A 19190-nucleotide genomic window follows, 5' to 3' on the forward strand; every position below is an offset into this window, starting at 1 on the left:
AGCCCATAGAACACATTGACATTCAAAGGAATTACACACATTCATGTCCAAGAGTGGGAGGAAAAGAGTCTCACTCTTGGCAGGATGGAAAAAACAAACTCCAGAAATCCAGCAAAGCTGCTGGGGGACTCACTAGGTTAGGAAATTCAGCCTAAACAGAGAATTCTCCCTAACACAGGTCTCCAACGCCTTGTATCTGTTCCTCCGTGACGTAGGTCCCAGCAACATACTCATGTGGAGTGGTTTCTATGTCCTCTGCCGGAGACCCACCTCCAGTCACTAGAGTTGCGGCATGACTTGAGGCCAGCTTTTCCTTTGCCCTGCGCTTAAGGTCATTCCAGCGCTTGTAGCAATCATTAGCTGTGCGCCTCACGAATCCAAGGGCACTTATGAGTTCCACAATGGTCTGCCAGTGTGCCTGACGTTGTGCAGGTGTGGTCTTGCATCCTGCAATAATCACCATTTCGCTGTCATGTGTGGACACATACTCCACAAGTGCATCAAGTTCGACCCGATTGAAGCAGGGCTTCCTTGGTGGGCCGGACTGTGTAGCCGTGTCTGGGGCATCAGCCTGTACTGGACGAGCACTCTTCCTCTTCCGCTTGGAAGGTGGTGGTGATACTGAGTGTCCTACGCCGCTCTGGACACTAGGGGCAGGAGCCCCGGTGGACTGTGGACTAGGAGTGTGGCAATGAACACTCACCATGGGAGTTGGTGCAGGCATTAGCTGAAGTGTGATGTGGTCAGGGGGAACGTCAGCAGGATGGACTAGGACCGACACTGTCCTGGCTGGGACACTCAGAGCTGGGGTGGATGGAGCCGCAGCTGCCCCTGCAGCCTCCCCACCCTGCCTACTCGGGGCAGCAGATGACATAGCTGCCCCTGATCCACGTGAGCTGGTGACACCAATGTGCACCGCCACACGTGGCCTAGACCTGCTGACCTGGAAGTCAGCCATGGAGTCACCCAGTGCCAGGTCTGGTGCCACAATGGGCTGGTCCAACAAGGGCTGAGCTGGGATGGTGTCAGCCACGTTACCTTCAACCAGGGGGGGGGCATGGGTGTCCCTGACTGGTCACCCACACATGGGGGGCTAGGGGCACCCTGCAAGTCCTGGCCACGTCCCCTACCGTATCCACCACAGCCATCTCTTGTGGCTCACCACCTTTGCCACCCTTACCACGTGCTCGCCTCCCAACAATGGCACTGATGTTGTTGTGCGTATGGGAGTTGCAGTAAACTATTGTCCTGGGCAATTCGGGGTCAAAGGGGTAGGGTACTAGATGGAATTCGTACCCTAGTACTCTAGCAAGGCTGCATGTGACCCCTGGTGGAAGATGACGGGTCACGCAACGCACAGGCACCCCGAAAAAAAGGGAGATAATGTGCACACAACCCCTCCTAGACCATGTGCGTGGAAAAAAAAACCCCTGCACTACGCTGTGGCACCCAGAAACACAAAAATGATCGTATGCGTGTCACACGCAGCCTAGACTGACCTCTGAAGGGGTAGGCAACACACGTGGCAAGCTCAGATGTCAAATACGTGCGCAACTCACCGTCTGCCAGGAAAAATCGTGTGTAAAATACGCGCGTGTGCGCGTTGGCAACACCCCCGCCAAAAGAAGAATTGTACGCTGTCTGAGGAGACAGGACAACACGAGAACTGAACGCTGTTTGAGGAAACAGGCCCAGGAAAAAGACAAGAAGAGAAAAAGCTGTCAGAGGTAACAGGGAGTACGAACTTGGAACGCCGTGAAGTAAATCGCGTGTGAACCGACAAGAAGTACCGATTTCACCCACTCGCTCTCCACGAAAAGCACGTACAAGGAAATGGCGTTCTACACATAACTTTTAAACATGCCCACACGTCCAGCGTCACTTCCGCGTGTACGTGCTAAGGCGCCATCCTCCAATTACACGCGCTGACACTCTGACGTGCAGTCATTGGACGTGTAACATGCACCCGTGTACAGGGAAATGCCTGTGCACGCACGTCACAGACGCGAATACGCGCTGTTGGCCTTTGGGCCAATGAATTTGCGTACGTGTGCTGACGCGCTTACGCGCTAAGGCCCTTTACTCGAATTACACGCAGACATGCTGGATTTTCACGTGCCAAATCACTCCGTATCAAGCTGGCCATGCGTAAGCACACGGAAGACCACGCTCCTGCCCAGAAGGCCGAATTACTGCCCCCCAGAGCCCCGAGCACGCTCCCACCTGCCATCTGCTGCTGCCTGATTGCCTGCTGCCCACGTGCCCTGCCATTTGCTGCCTGCACATCAGCCAGGGGTGCTGTTGCTGTGATCACCCCTGCTGGAACCGAAGACTCCCGACTGGGATTCCATCGCTCCACAGCCCAGCCCCAGGACCCAGTTGCCCACCCACTCCTGCCTCTGGGGTTGTCATGTCGGACACTGCAACATCTGGCACCACTGACAACCCCCGGCCAAAGAGGCAGAGGGGCACGAGCTTCACTGCCACCGAAGTTGGTGTCCTGGTGGAGCAAGTCCTGGGGCAGTATGATGCCCTCTTCGGAAGTTTGCGCGCCGACAAGGAAGGACGGACTCGGATCTGGACGGACATCGTGACTGCCATCAACGCGGAGGGGGTGGCAGTCCGCCACTTCCAACATGTCAAGAAGTGCTGGGAGGACTTCAGGTCCAGGACCCTCAACAAGGCCCGGCGCCTCTTGAAGGCAGCGGATGCTAAGGGGCGCCGGGGCCACTTGTCGGACGATCAGATGAGGGTCCTGGAACGCATATCCCCAGCGCTCCACGTCCAGGTACTTGAGAGGCAGACCCGTCTGGAGTCGAGCGGTAAGTGTACATGCATCATGATTGTAAGCTGTGCGTGTGGTGATGTGCCAGTAGTGTGTAGGTTGCACATCTGTTTGTATGAGGCTGAGTATGGGTGGGGGTGTACAGGGCCATGAGGCTAACACATGCAAGGGCTGTCATGTGTGAGACATGGATGGTGCTTGTGTGTGTAGGCTTGCATGCCAAATGCAGTTGTGTGGACACACATGTTTGGATGAATGTGTATGTAAGTAGGCATGTTCGTGATGTCACACATGGATGTTGTTTTCAGCTGCATGTATCAGCACTGTGTACATGTGCATGTGTGTGTATTTGACAAGGGTGCAACAGTGATGCAACATGGATGCATGTGACAGCGGGATGTGGAAGCCTGATTGGCATATGTGACATGGATGCCCATCTGAACACTGCGACAGTTGGCAGTGGTGTACACATGCATGCAAGTATGCTGGTGTGTGTGCATGTGTAGTGCACTCCCTGTGTTGCATGTGATGTCTGGCTCACCTTTGCCTGCTCATGCTGTTGTATGTGTATGGATGGTGCTGGCAGTTGTGATATGGCTGTGGTATGGCTCATGTGTGCAAGTTGAAATGACATGTGTGTTGGCGATTGTGATGCCATGTCTAAGGTTTGCCAATGCCACTCATGTACAACTGTCATGTGTGTATGTGTCCATTGTACAGTGCCCTGATGCCTGTGTTTTATTTCTCCCTGTCTGCAGCGTCAACTAATGAAGAGGGCGGAGAAGGTGCTGTGGAGCACAGTGGCGGGGATCGCACCGCCAGCCGGAGACGCAAGGCCCGGCTCCCCTCCCAGGTTGTGATCTTGTCAGGGAGTGAGGAGTCCGGTGCCGCGTCCCTGGCCGCAGCTGCCGGGGGGAGGTCCAAGAGGCGGAGGTCGGAGTTGGACTCCTCGGCAGCAGAAGGGGCAGCTGGGACCCCACAGGGCCCAACAGGGGAAGATGGCATGGAGTCATCCAGGTTGGTGGGGAGTTTGGTGGAGGAGGAGGCTGTGCAAGCAACAGAGACGGGGTCTGGAGGTGGGGATTTCACTGGTTCTAGTGGTGCAGTGCAGGACTAGGGACAGGAGGCAGCACAGGCCGCCGCGGAGGTGCCTGTGTGCAATCCTGTCCCTGATCCTGTCACTGCATCATTTTGCACCAGCAGGGATGCCTACGTCCAGAACCGCTTTCAGGCAGGGGATGAGCTCACAACAACTGGCCTTCCTCTGCCTGCAGACGTGGCTATCCAGGTTGAGCTTGTCCTGACTGGTGTGGCGTTGCGTCAACGGGCCATGCAAGGTGACCTGCTGCCTTTTCATGAGGAGACTGCACGTCATCTCGAATGGCTCATTGACCGCGTCGGCCTACTGGGACAGGTCACCCAGGCCGGATTCCTCCATTTGATGGGGCTTGCTCAAACCCCCTCCTCAACTGAACCCCCTTTATGCCAGTCGTCCTCTGTGCCATCTTCCCACCCATTAGTCACCTGGGTGCCCTGTGGAGCTGCCTCTGACGGTGCGGCCAGGCTGGTGGAGGAGGCATCCCTGCCACAGTCGGGAGTCGGACGTCCAGCAGGGGTGGCCACATCAATGACTGCACCCCAGCCAGTGGAGGATGTGCAGGCAGCAGGAGGCAGGGCACGGGCAGAGGCACAGCAGCAGCAGCAACGAGGTGAGAGCCATGATGGCTCGGGGCCTTCGACATCGAAGGGGCATGCATCGGCCGGAGGGCAGGAGGACCCAGGACGGGAAGTGTCTTCCGTGTGGCAGCGGTTGGGCCACGCCATAGGTGCGGAGCGGCAGCGGGCGGAAGAGGCATGGCTCACGATGGTCAGGGCGGAGAACTCCATGCGGAGGGCCCTGAGGCAGGCCGAGTGCCTCGAGGCAATCCGCAGGGAGTTGGAGGTGAACATGTCGACGGCCCTGCGGACCCTCGGGCCATGGAGGAGGACCGCCTCCGGGACATTGAGCAGGAGTTCGATGATGCCCTGGCTCGGAACATCCCGAAGTGAGCCGTCGGACTAGCCCGCTGACCTTGTAAATAGTTCTGTAGTTAGTGTTAGGTTTCCTTTGGTTTTGCATTTTTTTGGACCTTTTGGAAAATGGGCCACATTTTTGTATATTGTTTTTTTTATTAGGTAGTGTTAATAGATAGGTTTCATTTCTTCTGTTGGGATCATGGACCCTGGATTGTTTATCTGTATATAGTTGACTGTTGGATTTTAATTTTTTTTTATGATTTACCCATGGAGCAATGGTTTTCGATTTTAATTTTCCATTGTATTTACTTTTGTGGACTGTGACTTTGGACACCTTTCCTTTGGATTATGATTTGTGGTTTTGCATTATTTCACGGACATGCTAGTTTTTTTTTTTTAATTCCCATTTTTGTTTGTTTATTTTTGATTCAATTTATGTTGCTTTTAATACATATTTTTTCTTCAAACTTCAATGTGTAGTATCATCTCATTGGTTTCATGCATATCATGATATGGGTTTTGACATTCACTGACACCCATTGTGTGTATGTGAGGGACATGTGTTCATTTCCAAACTTGCAATTGGGGTTCTATCATGTTATTTCCATTTCTAAGTGGGTGGATGCAATACTCGGGTGGGTGTTTGGAATTTGGAGGCTGACCATGAGGGCCAGGGATCTAGATTGTGATGACATGTTGGCTGGGGGACATGTGTGGGGGCCTGGTGGAGGGTGCCCCTGGATGAGGGGAGTGGGGGTGCAGGGGGACATGAGTGGGGGCCTGGTGGAGGGTGCCCCATAGTGCTGGGGGGTGGGGGTGCAGGGAGACATGAGTGGGGGCCTGGTCGAGGGTGCCCCTGGATGCAGGGGCGTGGGGGTGCAGGGAGACATGAGTTGGACATGAGTGGGGGCCTGGTGGAGGGTGCCCATGACTGGTGGGGGGTGGGATTGCAGGGAGGCATGAGTGGGGGCCTGGTAGAGGGTGCCCCTGGATGCTGGGGGGTGCGGGTGCTGGGAGACATGAGTGGGGGCCTGGTGGAGGGTGCCCCTGGATGCAGGGGAGTGGGGGTGCTGGGAGACATGAGTGGGGGTCTGGTGGAGGGTGCCCTTGGATGCAGGGGGGTGTGGGTGCAGGGGGACATGAGTGGGGCCCTGGTGGAGGGTGCCCCACAGTGCTGGGGGGTGGGGGTGCAGGGAGACATGAGTGGGGGCCTGCTGGAGGGTGCCCCTGGATGCAGGGGGTGGGGGTGCAGGGGAACATGAGTGGGGGCCTGGTGGAGGGTGCCCCACAGTGCTGGGGGGTAGGGGTGCAGGGAGACATGAGTGGGGGCCTGTTGGAAGGTGCCCCTGGATGCAGGGGGGTGGTGGTGCAGGGAGACATGAGTGGGGGCCTGGTGGAGGGTGCCCCTGGATGCAGGGGGTGGGGGTGCAGGGGGACATGAGTGGGGGCCTGGTGGAGGGTGCCCCTGAGTGGTGGGGGGTGGGGGTGTGGGGAGGCATGAGTGGGGGCCTGGTGGAGGGTGCCCCTGGATGCTGGGGGGTGGGTGTGCTGGGAGACATGAGTGGGGGCCTGGTGGAGGGTGCCCCTGGATGCAGGGAGGTGGGGGTGCAGGGGGACATGAATGGGGCCCTGGTGGAGGGTGCCCCACAGTGCTGGGGGGTGGGGGTGCAGGGAGACATGAGTGGGGGCCTGCTGGAGGGTGCCCCTGGATGCAGGGGGGTGGGGGTGCAGGGGGACATGAGTGGGGGCCTGGTGGAGGGTGCCCCACAGTGCTGGGGGTGGGGGTGCAGGGAGACATGAGTGGGGGCCTGGTGGAAGGTGCCCCTGGATGCAGGGGGGTGGGGGTGCAGGGGGACATGAGTGGGGGCCTGGTGGAGGGTGCCCCTGGATGCAGGGGGGTGGGGGTGCAGGGGGACATGAGTGGGGGCCTGTTGGAGGGTGCCCCACAGTGCTGGGGGGTGGGGGTGCAGGGAGACATGATTGTGGGCCTGGTGGAGGGTGCCCCACAGTGCTGGTCGTGGGGGTGCAGGGGGACATGAGTTGGACATGTGTGGGGACCTGCTGGCAGGTGCCCCACAGTGCTGGGGGGTGGGGGTGCTGGGAGACATGCGTTGGTGGGCAGTAGTGCAAGGTGACATGTGGGTTGGCTGGGGGGCATGGGCATGCTGGATGGGCTGCCTGCGGGACATGTGCAGGGTAGTCCCCTGGATGCAGGGGGGTGGGGGTGCAGGGAGACATGAGTTGGACATGAGTGGGGGCCTGGTGGAGGGTGCCCCTGACTGGTGGGGGGTGGGGGTGCAGGGAGGCATGCGTGGGGTCTGGTGGAGGATGCCCCTGGATGCAGGGGGGTGGGGGCGCAGGGGGACATGAGTGGGGGCCTGGTGGAGGGTACCCCAGAGTGCTGGGGGGTGGGGGTGCAGGTAGACACGAGTGGGGGCCTGGTGGAGGGCGTCCCTGGATGCTGGGGGGTGGGGGTGCTGGGAGACATGAGTGTGGGCCTGGTAGAGGGTGCCCCACAGTGCTGGGGGGTGGGGGTGCTGGGAGACATGAGTGGGGGCCTGGTGGAGGATGCCCCTGGATGCAGGGGGGTGTGGGTGCTGGGAGACATGAGTGGGGGCCTGGTGGAGGGTACCCCTGGATGCAGGGGGGTGGGGGTGCTGGGAGACATGAGTGGGGGCCTGGTGGAGGGTACCCCTGGATGCAGAGGGGTGGGGGTGCAGGGGGACATGAGTGGGGGCCTGGTGGAGGGTGCCCCACAGTGCTGGGGGTTGGGGGTGCTGGGAGACATGAGTGGGGGCCTGGTGGAGGGTGCCCCTGGATGCAGGGGGGTGGGGGTGCAGGGAGACATGTGTTGGACATGAATGGGCGCCTGGTGGAGGGTGCCCCCTGACTGGTGGGTGTGGGGGTGCAGGGAGGCATGAGTGGGGGCCTGGTGGAGGGTGCCCCTGGATGCCTGGATGCTGGGGGGTGGGGTGCTGGGAGACATGAGTGGGGGCCTGGTGGAGGGTGCCCCTCGATGCAGGGGGGTGGGGGTGCTGGGAGACATGAGTGGGGGCCTGGTGGAGGGTGCCCCTGGATGCAGGGGGTGGGGCTGCTGGGAGACATGAGTGGGGGCCTGCTGGAGGGTGCCCCTGGATGCAGGGGGGTGGGGGTGCAGGGGGACATGAGTGGGGGCCTGGTGGAGGGTGACCCACAGTGCTGGCGGGTGGGGGTGCAGGGAGACATGAGTGGGGGCCTGGTGGAGGGTGCACCTGGATGCAGGGGGTGGGGGTGCTGGGAGACATGAGTTGGACATGAGTGGGGGCCTGGTGGAGGGTGCCCCTGACAGGTGTGGTGTGGGGGTGCAGGGAGACATGAGTGGGGGCCTGGTGGAGGGTGCCCCTGGATGCTGGGGTTGGGGGTGCTGGGAGACATGAGTGGGGGCCAGGTGGAGGGTGCCCCAGAGTGCTGGGGGGTGGGGGTGCAGGGAGACATGAGTGGGGGCCTGGTGGAGGGCGCTCCTGGATGCTGGGGGGTGGGGGTGCTGGGAGACATGAGTGTGGGCCTGGTGGGGGGTGCCCCACAGTGCTGGGGGGTGGGGGTGCTGGGAGACATGAGTGGGGGCCTGGTGGAGGGTGCCCCTGGATGCAGGGGGGTGGGGGTGCTGGGAGAAATGAGTGGGGGCCTGGTGGCGGGTACCCCTGGATGCAGGGGTGTGGGGGTGCTGGGAGACATGAGTGGGGGCCTGGTGGAGGGTTCCCCTGGATGCAGGGGGGAGGGGGTGCAGGGAGACATGAGTTGGACATGAATGGGCGCCTGGTGGAGGGTGCCCCTGACTGGTGGGGGTGGGGGTGCAGGGAGGCATGAGTGGGGGCCTGGTGGAGGGTGCCCCTGGATGCTGGGGGGTGGGGTGCTGGGAGACATGAGTGGGGGCCTGGTGGAGGGTGCCCCTCGATGCAGGGGGGTGGGGGTGCTGGGAGACATGAGTGGGGGCCTGGTGGAGGGTGCCCCTGGATGCAGGGGGGTGGGGCTGCTGGGAGACATGAGTTGGGGCCTGGTGGAGGGTGCCCCTGGATGCAGGGGGGTGAGGGTGCAGGGGGACATGAGTGGGGGCCTGGTGGAGGGTTCCCCTGGATGCTGGGGAGTGGGGGTGCTGGGAGACATGAGTATGGGCCTGGTTGAGGGTGCCCCACAGTGCTGGGGGTTGGGGGTGCAGGGGGACATGAGTTGGACATGAGTGGGGGCCTGGTGGAGGGTGCCCCTGGATGCAGGGGGGTGGGGGTGCTGGGAGACATGTGTGGGGGCCTGGTGGAGGGTGCCCCTGGATGCAGGGGGGTGGGGGTGCTGGGAGACATGAGTGGGGGCCTGGTGGAGGGTGCCCCTGGATGCAGGGGGGTGGGGGTGCAGGGGGACATGAGTGGGGGCCTGGTGGAGGGTGACCCACAGTGCTGGCGGGTGGGGGTGCAGGGAGACATGAGTGGGGGCCTGGTGGAGGGTGCCCCTGGATGCAGGGGGGTGGGGGTGCTGGGAGACAGGAGTTGAACATGAGTGGGGGCCTGGTGGAGGGTGCCCCTGACTGGTGGGGTGTGGGGGTGCAGGGAGACATGAGTGGGGGCCTGCTAGAGGGTGCCCCTGGATGCAGGGGGTTGGGGGTGCTGGGAGACATGAGTGGGGCCTGGTGGAGGGTGCCCCTGACTGGTGGGGGGTTGGGGGTGCAGGGAGACATGAGTGGGGGCCTGGCGGAGGGTGCCCCTGGATGCAGGGGGGTGGGGGTGCTGGGAGATATGAGTGGGGGCCTGGTGGAGGGTGCCCCTGGATGCAGGGGGGTGGGGGTGCTGGGAGACATGAGTGGGGGCCTGGTGGAGGGTGCCCATGGATGCAGGGGGGTGGAGGTGCAGGGGGACATGAGTGGGGCCTGGTGGAGGGTGCCCCACAGTGGTGGGGGGTGGGGGTGCTGGGAGATATGAGTGGGGGCCTGGTGGAGGGTGCCCCTGGATGCAGGGGGGTGGGGGTGCTGGGAGACATGAGTGGGGGCCTTGTGGAGGGTGCCCCTGGATGCAGGGGGGTGGGGGTGCAGGGGGACATGAGTGGGGCCTGGTGGAGGGTGCCCCACAGTGCTGGGGGGTGGGGGTGCAGGGAGACATGAGTGGGGGCCTGGTGGAGCGTGCCCCTGGATGCAGGGGGTGGGGGTGCTGGGAGACATGAGTGGGGGCCTGGTGGAGGGTGCCCCTGGATGCTGGGGGGTGGGGGTGCAGGGGGACATGAGTTGGACATGTGTGGGGGCCTGCTGGCAGGTGCCCCACAGTGCTGGGGGGTGAGGGTGCTGGGAGACATGCATTGTCGATCAGTAGTGCAAGGTGACATGTGGCTTGGCTGGGGGGCATGGCCATGGTGGATGGGCTGCCTGCGGGACATGGGCAGGGGTGCAGGGTGGTCCCCTGTGGTGTGGGCTGGCTGCAGGGGCCGTGGAGGGTGTAGAGGGAACACCTGGGAGGACCCACATGGCCAATTTACGTGTAGTGCTCCCCACGCACCCCTGAAATACACGTGCCCTGATGGAATCGCGTGTGATACTTCCCGCGCACCCCTGGAATACACGTACCCTGATGGAATTGCGTGTGATGCTTCCCGCGCACCCCTGAGATACACGTACCCTGCTGATTTTGCGTGTGATACTTCCCGCGCACCCCTGGAATACACGTACTCTGATGGAATCGTGTGTGATGCTTCCCGCGCACCCCTGAAAAACACGTACCCTGCTGATTTTGCATGTGATACTTCCCGCGCACCCCTGGAATACACGTGCCCTGATGGAATCGCGTGTGACAGTTCCCGCGCACCCCTGGAATACACATGCCCTGATGGAATTGCATGTGTTACTTCCCGCGCACCCCTGGAATACACGTACCCTGCTGATTTTGCGAGTGATACTTCCCGCGCACCCCTGGAATACACGTGCCCTGATGGAATCATGTGTGATAGTTCCCACGCACCCCTGGAATACACGTGCCCTGATGGAATCGCGTGTGATAGTTCCCGCTCACCCCTGGAATACACGTACCCTGCTGATTTTGCGTGTGATACTTCCCGCGCACCCCTGGAATACACGTGCCCTGATGGAATCGCGGGTGTTACTTCATGCGCACCCCTGATGTACACGTACCCAGGACAATCGCGTGTGATACTTCCCGCGAACCACTGAAATACACGTTCCCCGCTTGGCGTTTGCTGTTTGGCAGCCCTGTGAACTGGTCCAGGGTTAGCGCAGCCCTTTGCGATGAATTGGGAATTTTGAAGGGTTTTCCTTGCGCGAGGGCGTTCTTGGGGGCGTAACTGGCGCTGCTGCAGGGTTGCTGCGCCACTCTGCGCCACGGCTGGTTTTGGAGGCTGGAATCAAAGACTTGCAAGTACAGGTTAATTTATCTGTGGGCACAGGTCAGAGTATAACCATAAAATGCAGCACTTGATCTATTGGTAGGCATCTAAACTGTATGTCGATACAATGCAAGATGTTTTGGCTAAAGAGGTGAGGCTTTTGAGGTCACTGCATGGTCTGGAATGTCCATCAGATAAACAACAAAGAGGGCTCTACATCTAAGACTGGAATTACACTTTAAAAAAGGTCACGAGTGGCACATACTATTGTGGACATAAATCTCATTTTGGGGGGTTAGTGGTCGGTACTTCAAATATCATTAAATCTCTACGAATCTCCTTTGACACCACAAGGGGAATCGAAACACCTTTGCGGTACAATTCCGTTGTTGCATAAAGAGACAGGGCCTTCAGAAACAAGTTTTACATATGGGCTCCTTATAGGTGGCTGATTACTCTACATTCTGGTTACATCTGTTTAAAGCATATTATAATTCTATTGGGCTTAATATCCTCATTGTTGCCAATCTCATTAGGAAAGTAGATGTATGCCAGGGTTAGTGTCCATTCTTACACTAAACAGTTCATGGTTCTGGTTCTGCACATGTGGCCTTAACACATATCGTCATAATGTGAACATTCTAGTCACAGCAATTGGCTGCAGTGTTAATTTCACATAATATCATTCATGTAATAACAGTTAAACTAAAAGATGAGGTGGCTTTATGCTGGCGTGTACAGCGTTATGTTGGCTATGCATATCGTTACAGCAATCCATTTCTATTAGCAGCATCATACCATATGTTACTCTACATCACACTTTTAAAATTGAATTCTAACGTTAGGGCTTTCTACTACACACACATTAAATAGTGCGTTACCATACCTCTTATTCTACTACAATCTTTATGCTATTTTGCATGAGATAAAAACCGGCCCATGAGTGACATTTTCTGACCGCATGGAGAAAGACACTTTGGCTCTCGTTTTACTAGGGCACGAACAAATATACTTGGGGGTTGCTTCAACTGTTTGATCTTTGTATTAATGAGTGTGGGACAGTATTCTTTATGGCTAGAGTCTGCTGGATAGGGGCAGGTTCATAGAGATTCATGACATTTATGCTGACTCTTGTGCTGGGCCATGTCAGGGTCAATGAAGTAAGACGGAAGGCAGGAGATACAGTGTAGAGTTTGTTGCATTCTCGTGGCTAGTCTCTCATGAGAACCAAACAACTGCAGAGACGGCAGAGGGGAGGAGGTGGGGGGAGCAGCTTTCTCGCTGTGCGCATCTACCTAGGAGAACTAAGGGCCTGCATTTTAATTTCATGACTGTCTTGCCATTACAAAATGGAGTCAGTAACTTACAAAATGGAGTCTCGTTCAAATCTGATTTCATGTGTCTTGAGGGGGGGTCACAGTTCCTAAGGGTGTTCCCACACAGTTGCTCCATGCTCTGGGTGTAAAATGGAGGGGGGTTCCGAGACCCTCTCCTCCCACACATTCCCCCCTTTCGTTACTTAAGTAATGAATATTGTAACTGTCCCAACCTCTTACGCTCTTCCTCCTCAGCTATTGCTTCATCCCATGCTGGTGTTCCCTTTATTGGTATCCATGCTCTGCATACCGCTTTAAGGCTTTCCCCCCTCCTAGCATACTCTCTGGGGTACAGGTCATATAAATACACCCGCCATCTCCCTCCAGATCCACCCATACCTCCTTATACCAATGTAAATCCCTGCGCTCCTTAATGGTTGTGTGATACAGATTATCTACGCTATGCCCCGTATTGTATATATCAGTCATTCTGTATTTAGGCTCCGAACTATCTCCTGTTTGCACTTCTGCCTCATGTTTGATTTGCGCCACTCCATTTGTATGACCCATTGTTACCATCATCAGCGCACAATTAGAAACTGCATTGGCGCGGCACCTGAGTCCTAATTGACGCACACAGAAAATGAGGAGCAAAAAGACGATGATCGATATGAGGAGCTTCACTGTCATCCCAAGCCATGATGGTACCCAAGAAAAAAGATTGTGAAACCAGGTGCTAGACTGGGCTCCTCCTTCGTCCTTCATACGTTCCCCAAGGTCATATACTGATGCTATCATGTGTGAGAGTGAGCCATTTTCCACATCTGCAGAGGTTAGGAAAGTGCAACATGTGCTCACGATTTTTCGGCAAACACCTCCATCGATTGCTGTTAACAGGTCTAGCACATAACTGTTCTGCATGGTCATTAGTCGCAGGGCTCCAAGTTCCACTTTGATAACGTTGAACCCTCTTCAGTGTATTTGTCCAGTTGGTTGAGCTCCTACCTGGTGATCTGGAGCCACTTTGCAGTCACTCTCGCTTGGATACTGGAAAAGAGAGACGCGAAGAATGTTTCAAAAGAGCTGAACAACTTGAAACGATCGGGAATCTGTGGCAAGAGCTCTGATGATTTGGTGGAGATATAGTTTGATGCTCGTTTCTTCCTCCGCATTGTGCTGTGCAATCCTTCTTTGTCCACTGTATCCACGGGAACTCCTTCAGACAATGTTGAGGAGGATTTGGTCAACGCTGCTACGTGCGTGCTTCCACCTCTGATATGGCTTTCTGTAATTACCATCAGCACGGAATGCAGTGTTGCCAATGAGCATGTGCTCCTCCATGATTGCGGGAGGTGCATATATGCCATGTTGCCACAAACCCAGTACGCATCCATCATGGCTGCTGTGCCTTTCTTCATGTCCTGTATTATGAGAGTTTTGCTGCAATTTTGGTTTTCTCCCATGTTCTTTTTAACTTCCACATGGAAGCAGAGTACGTAAGAAATGTCTTTTTGCAGTTTGAAGGGTTTCTCGATGGCAATAACCCAAGTGAGCTTCATTATATGTTCAGTCCATATCAGAGCGCATGTTCTTTGTACCCATTATTTTTTTTCTTCAGACAACCCTCGCAGTGCTTCTGCTTTGCATAGTATTTCTTCATTCTGCCACCTATTGTCCGAGTGCAATGTTCCTTTTATCACCAAAAAAGTCTCCTTTACACACATTACTCCTTGTGGCTGGGAGTAACATGTTCGCTCGTTTTGCAACAGTTCAAATGAGACGGTGTGTGCTTGAAAAGTATTTTTGATTCGACATAGCGCAAGATGTAGGAGACTCTGAGCCTCTGCAAATGGGATTTATTGTGGCAACAGAACCTTTAGGGTGCCTGAAGCATGGGTATAAGTGAGCACACATAGCAACTCTCGTTAGTTGTTTGCTTTGCCGTGTTGCTCATGTCAGCATAACATTTGTTTGTTTGGTGTGGGTGCTGAGTATCATCGACTGTGTCTAGGCCAAATTTATAGTGCTCTTCCCATGTTTCCTGTTGTTTTTCTCTCTTTTTCCTCCTAAGTTCAACTCCCTCACTCCCCTGGGCCGTTTTGCCATCCTCTTTTTCCCTCCCACTCTGTGTACACGCTATAGTAGCTGATGGCCATATCTTCCTTATTACTGCTCTCTTCGCTAGTGGTTATATTACCTAATGGTACAGTTTCTGGCACCAGCATTGTGGTCGGATAGGGGTGATTTCGTACCCACGTGAGCTCAGAAGGGGTTTTGTCATTCATTTTATAAATGCTACAGTCAGATTCATTTACATATGGGGGCTTTTGAGTGACCTGTTTAGGTTTGGCATTTGAAGTACCGTTGTATTCATTCTCTTCACTCCCGTGGGCACAAATTAATTTTACACCATCCCAAATTAAATGGGTTCCATTTATGATTGTTTTCATGCCCACAACCCCCTGGCCCACATCAATTGAAATATAGGTTATTGTCCAATACAAGAACACGCCAAATAGTGTCGAAAAGAATACCACTGTGCACACAAACAACACACACTCATACGAAAACTAGGATACACATGTCCTCGTCATCTGTTCCTATCTACACTACTATTTGTTGCTGCTGGGCCTTCTTCAATGCCCATTGTAGCTCCTAACAAACGAGATACAAGCATTTGTTAATCATGCATATTACACTTTCAATATATACTCCGCTTGCTCGTAAATTGTTTCAATTTTTGATTTTTCTTGCACTTGCTTCGCATATCATAGGATGAAAAAATATATTTGCATCCCTTCCTTCTCCCCCCTCACACCTTGTGTCTGGGGACGAGGAACCAAGGGAGGCGATTTGCTGTCAACTCAGAATCAGTAATAAAGAAAATATGCTCATATGGGTGCATATGTACATAAAAAAAGGAAAAGATAGAAAGAGAAAGAAAGAAGAGAAGAAAGAGCATGAAGGTACACCTATTTTCATTTATTTATACTTCAATAGTTTGTTTTGTATCATCCTGTCACACTTTTTATCATTATTCATCAATGTTGTGCATCCTTTTAAACATTCCCGTTTTACTCTTTGTTTTGTCTCTGTTATGTGCTTACTATTGATTCTTGTACTCCTGCTTCTTTGCTTTCTATGTTTGTGCGCTTTGCTCATTTCTGTAGTCTGCATAATATGCGCAGTCTGTACTCCCATGTGCTTTGTGAACATCTGTCAAGTGCACCCAATACCTTAGGTCCTGCACCTTTACTGCTGCTGGCGTGCAGTATATTACCTTATATGGACCATAGAACCTCGGCACGTTCCACCATCGCACAAAACTCCTCATGTATACCTTATCACCTGTCATCAACTGGCAGTCTGGGCTATCTGTGGCTGGGGTGGTTGTATCTGTGGCGTTCTCCTGTGTAAAGGGTGGTGCTATTTGCTTGGCTATGGCTTGTGCAGCTCTTGTCATGTTCCTTAGATACTCATGGAATTCCTCTCCTAGGACTGTGGCACTTTGGTGTGCATCTGATTGTCTGTGCATGAGTGAGTGGGCTGTGTGCATCCTCCTACCTGTCACAATCCCATGGGGTGACAGGTGGTGGTCCTTGCTGGGCTGATTCCTCATTTCAAAAAGTGCCAAGGGTAAACAATATACCCAGTTTTTCTTAAGTGTATGACACAACTTTGATAATCTACTCTTGAGCAGTCCGTTCATTTTTTCAATAAGTCTGTTCGATTGCAGATGGTAAATCGTGCAGAGCTTATGAGTTATTCCTAGTATCGCAGTGATGTGTTTGAACATGTCATTCACAAAGTGTGTCCCGTTATCGGAATGTATGACATCACAGATGCCCCAATGGGGGGACACTTCCCTGACCAAGAACTTGGCGGCACACCGAGCATCTGAATGAGCGCATGGGCCTGCTTCCACCCATTGGGAAAAGGGGCATACCACAACAATCAATATCTGGCCCCATTAAACTTCTCTCCCATGCCTGCATAATCTATATGCAGTTCCCTGAACGGCCCTTCAGGATTCGGTTATGTTCCTCTGAGTGTTCTTAGAATCATGCCCGAGTTGTACATTTGGCATGTGATACATTCTATTATCAAGTTTGTCACATGTTCCTGCAGTCCTGGGGTGAACCAATCTTCTGGTATGTCTGCAATAATATGCTGCTTTGCATTGTGGGCTGGGAAGTGCAACTGCTTGAATGCCACCTTACCAGTGTTATTCTGTCTCCATAATAGATCAGTGGAGGACTGGCTACACCCCTTTTTCACCCATGTTTCCTTTTCCTCACTGGGTGCATCTTACTGAAGCTCAATGATTTGGGAGACTGGTAATAAGTTAAATCCTTCTGGCTGAATCTCCTCTACCACCTTTTGTAATATGTACTCACCTGTTGCAGGTTTTAATAAATAGGAGGCTTCCTTGGCGGCAGCGTCCGCTGCCACGTTTCCCAATGAGATGACGTCATCACCTTGTGTGTGTGGGCCTGACATTTCATGACTGCTACGAGTGTAGGTTCTTTTATTGCATAAATTAATTCCCCTAGTAACGTTGCATGTTGCACTGGGGATCCGTCTGCCCTCTGGAACCCTCTCCTCCCCCATCTTGCTAATCCTCCATGTACTGTTGTTGCCATGTAGGCAGAGTCACTGTAGATGGTGACCGCACACCCTTTTGCTGTATGTAATACTTCTATAAGGGCCACTAGTTCTGCTGCTTGGGCTGAGAAGTGTGATGGTAATCTTTTCTGTACAATTACTTAAAATTTCCCATCTTCCACCCGTACTACCGCAGCTCCCACATGTTTTGTCCTGTGTCACAATCTATAGAGGCAGACCCATCTACAAAATACATTTCTCTGTCTGACAGTTTGGTTTCATGTGCTTTGGGCATGTCGTCATCATCTCCTGTGTATGTGGCACAGTCGTGCTGCTGCATATCTTCTACTCTGCATGTTTCTGTGATAAACACGGCAGGGTTTACACTTTTGTACTGTACGATATGAATGTTCATGCTGGATATGATCAACTCATATGCTGTGGCTCTTTGGGTAGTTAATGTGCTTTTTGATCTTTCTAGGATGGCAAAAGGAGAATGTTCCACGTATAACGTGACGGAGCATCCCATCACGATTGTAGAACTCTTTTCGATTGTGAATGCGGCGGCTGCAAGAGCCTGTTCGCTAGCAAAATATCCTTGCATTACGGCATCCAGTATCCCGCTGTAAAATATAAGGGGCTTGTACCCATGGATGTCTTTTGTGTCAGTACAGCCTGTCATGAGTGTACCGTTGCAATGTGAGAACAAATAAAATTCCTCCTCATAATAAGCGTTGCAAGAACTGGGGCAGTGGATATCAATTCTTTGAGTGTGTCAAAAGCTGTGTACATTTCTTGTGTCCACTGTAATTTGGTGTTCTCTTGATGCGCTTCTTTGAGTGCTTGCAGCAGGGGTCTTGTGTATGCTGCATAATCTAGTATCCACGCTCTGCAATAATTACACATGCCAAGCAATTTCTGCATCTCTTTCACTGTGTTAGGCTCTCGTACCATTTTTATTGCTGCTGCTCTAGTGGGTATTATTCTCTTACCATCTTTAGATATCAGCTGGCCTTAGTACACCACTTCTGTCAAGCAGTATTGCAGTTTTTGTCTGTCTACCTTGTATCCTTTCTGTGCCAGGTGTGTTAACAGGGTAATAGAATCCTCTCTGCACTCTTTTTCATCTTTTCCGCAGACCAACAAATTGTCCACGTACTGAATTATTGGACTTGTTGTATGTATGTTTCCAAGATCTTCATGCAATACCCTATTAAAAATACTGGGACTTTCACAGTACCCCTTGGGGCAATCTGCAGTGCTCAACTATTTTTGCCCCTAGCGTGAATGCTGTCAAGTACCAGGAACCTGGGTCGAGAGGAATTGAAAAGAAGGCATTCTTCAGATCCACTACTGTAAAATGGGTAGCTTCTGTTGGGAAGCTGCATAGTATTGAGGCAGGATTTGGAACAAGAGGGAACTATTACTGTACTATGTCATTGAGGGGGCGTAGGTCCTGGATCATCCTCAACGCCCCTCCCTTCGCTTTCTTGATCGGGTAAATGCACGTGTTACAGGGCGAGTTGGATGGCACTATTATTCCCTGTTTCATTTATGCACATATTGTGTCTTTTATACCCTCTTTGGCTTCTCTAGATATGATGTATTGTTTCACTCACGGTAGGATATTTCCGTGCTTGAGCTTTATTTTTACAGGTGTTGCTTCATGCAGCTACCCTACATCATGTGGGCCTGTGGTCCACAATTGCTGCGGTACTTGGGACATGTCTGCCTCAAGGTGTTCTGATGGTGCTTTGATGACAGCTACGAGAGGTAGTGGCACTTCCCTTCTTTGAATCGTTACGTCACAAGGGATTGCTATTTCCATCACTGTATCCCCGTTATCTTCGGTGTCACTAAAGAGTTCTTCGTCTGTTAGCTCCCGCAGAGCCATATTGGAATCAATGCACAGCACTGTTCTCCACTGGTATCCCTGCATGTCCATTGCTATCACTGCTATTCTTTGTGACAACACCTGTACTGCATGTATGTCTAAGGATACTATTGAGCCCGGCACTATTTCTGGGTCTGCGATGGGGCGGAAAATAAATTCTGAAGGCACCCTACATTTTTCATTTTTCAATTCTGGCACCACTCTCGCTAATATTCTCAAT

The sequence above is a fragment of the Ambystoma mexicanum genome, chromosome 5q, assembly GCF_040938575.1.
Source record: "Ambystoma mexicanum isolate Mex_15411 chromosome 5q, UKY_AmexF1_1, whole genome shotgun sequence".
Lineage (NCBI taxonomy): Eukaryota > Metazoa > Chordata > Amphibia > Caudata > Ambystomatidae > Ambystoma > Ambystoma mexicanum.